The sequence below is a fragment of the Octodon degus genome, unplaced genomic scaffold, assembly GCF_000260255.1.
Source record: "Octodon degus isolate 3935 unplaced genomic scaffold, OctDeg1.0 scaffold00291, whole genome shotgun sequence".
NCBI lineage: Eukaryota > Metazoa > Chordata > Mammalia > Rodentia > Octodontidae > Octodon > Octodon degus.
The window spans coordinates 1,883,544-1,885,920 of record NW_004524867.1 but is presented as its reverse complement, the minus strand read 5'-3'; the positions used below and the strand labels follow the sequence as shown (position 1 = coordinate 1,885,920).

Sequence of the window (2,377 nt, the reverse complement as noted above, 5' to 3'; positions counted from 1 at the left end):
GGATGGATGGATGGATGGATGGATGGATGGATAGACAGACAGACACTGTTTTCATTTTTGCAAAATATTTTAAGGAAGTTGTCAGTAATGTGAACAAACAGGAGGGGTTGCTCTGACACTTGCCAACAATGTCGAAGGATTATGGCCGAAGGTCAGGGCTCTGTGACCTCATGCAGCCCCTAAGTCAAAACTAAGTAAAGCACAACACTGGCAACCAACGAGCTGTAGGCCCAACACTTGATGTTGCACATAAAGCTTTACACAAACACAGCCATGTCTCTTTGTGGATGCCTTATCCCTGGTGATTTACTGGCTACAGCAAGGGGAGTTGAGCAGTTGAGAAACCCCACAAAGCTTCAAGTGTTTACTGCTGTGTCCTGCTCTGGGGACAAAAGACTTGTATTGAGTGACTTCCTTTGGCATGTGATGTATCACTTGCATATGCCACTTGTATTTGCTCAAGCTGTGATGGTTCATTTCATGGGTTTTCTTTAGCTTATTGCCCCTCATTTGAGTGTGGGTGCTCTCAGATCTTTTTTTTTTTTTCCCTGATTGGAGGTGGATAGTAGGTTGGTTGGATGTGCAAACTACTGGGGTATCTCCATCTGCGGTTTCGGGGCCTTTATCCTCAGAAGCTATGCCTCGGAGAGCTGCATACGGCACGATCTTTGATAAGAAAGCATCTAATGTGAGTTACACTCTTCACATTCTTCCACCCTCCGTTCAGGAAATCCGCATCGTACGGAGTAGGTAGATACCCAAGTGGGGGGAAAAATGAAAAGCAGGATGTTTTTTTTTAATCAACCTCTGCACACAGATCAAGCATGATAAGAGTGACTAGCATATGCTGTTGTCATTACAAGTGTTGTGGCCTGCTGAGTGACGGCGTTCGGAGGGACGAAAATAGAAGCCTCCTTTGCAAACAGCTGTTGTTTGCAAGAACGTTGGAGTAAATCACAGAGGGACCTTCTCTCCACCTGCCTGGGGGGATCCGGTAACCCAAGTGCCCTCAAGACGCCAGGAGTGAATGTCCCGATGACTCCACCAAGTTTTAATTATTTTTCTCAAGTTTTAAATTTAGACCATGCTTTTTTTCTCTGCTCAGTCGGGGAAAAAATGATTCGGATTGCTTGTCTGACCCACTCTCCAATTTTCCTCACCTTATTTTTTTTTTTTTTTTTTTTTGGAGCCCAGCTCAGTCCACAGACACAGGATTTCCCGGGTGACAGTGCTCTGTGACGCTCGCTGGAAGCTGTCCAACGAGATCCTGGGGTTCTTTAGGGCATGCTATGCTGTCACAGTTCTCTGTGTCTCCTGTAGAATTTTCTTTTAGCAGAGACGGCCATGGCATGCCTCGGCTGTCCTCTGAAGCACTGAGGGTCTGAAAGGCATGACCTCCAGCCCCACCTCTCTGTCTCCTGTGTGCGATTTCTGGACACCAGTTCCGAGTTGTCTGATTTGGGGGTACGTCTGAGCTACCCATTGAGACTGTGAGTTTCTGTCGAGCAGGAACCCCATTTCTATCTTGGAGGAGCTGAGGGCCTCATCTGTGGAACTCTAGTTATTAGCAGGGATTGCCTGGGGAGTCGGACAGAGCCCGGCAGAGAGGCATGAGGGTCGAATGAGCTAGGACAGACGATGAGTTTGAATCATCCGGGAGGTTCGCCGAGTTCCTTGGCATTGCTGTCCGCAAAGTTACTTCTTGCTGAATGAGCAGACCATCCAAAGTTCACCCTGTTTCCCTCTTGGAGGAGACAGCAATAGTACCACAGCCAAGAGCTGGGATTTCTGAGTCCGACGGGCACACCCGGTGCACGTGGCCTGCACTTTCTGTGGCAGGAGGCGGTGAGCTTCCCACCCACCCGGTCTGGCAAGCGGGATGTTTGCCCGTCATACATGCCTGGAAATGCGCAACCCAGCTTCCCCAAATACGTTTTGCCTCAGGCAGCCTGCACTTGGAGGTGTCTGTCATGTGCTGCAAGCTGAAAAAAATATTTTCTTTGCCCTTGGCGGTTGGCAGAGCACTTCTCTTATAGCTTTGGGAGTTTGTGCGAGATCCTGTTTATTTGATGTGTTTGTTTCATTTCTGAACACAGGTGACAAGCCACGTGATGAGGTTTTCAGGGTGTTGGACAAAGCTGGATCTTTCTGGCTGCTTAGGCTGAGTTTAAGTTTATCAGAAAAAAAAAATGGGTGGGTTGTACCTCAACAAGAGTTTGTGTCTTTCTCTCTTGATTGGACTGGAGTCTTGGTTTGAGGGATAAAGCCTGCTGAACTGAGGTGGTCCTGTCACCCATCACCGCCTGGCAGAGTGGTAGCCTGTGACCATCTTTCGCCTGCCACTGGTGATGGTCATGTTCCTGGTCACTTGACTGAG

The 2,377-nt window shown here is 48.4% G+C and overlaps 1 protein-coding gene across 1 annotated transcript in view; it reads left to right on the top strand.

The window, feature by feature from the left end:
- Nucleotides 1–2,377, top strand: part of Sts (steroid sulfatase) — a 228,678-nt gene that overhangs the window by 204,607 nt on the left and 21,694 nt on the right. The window lies entirely within an intron of this gene.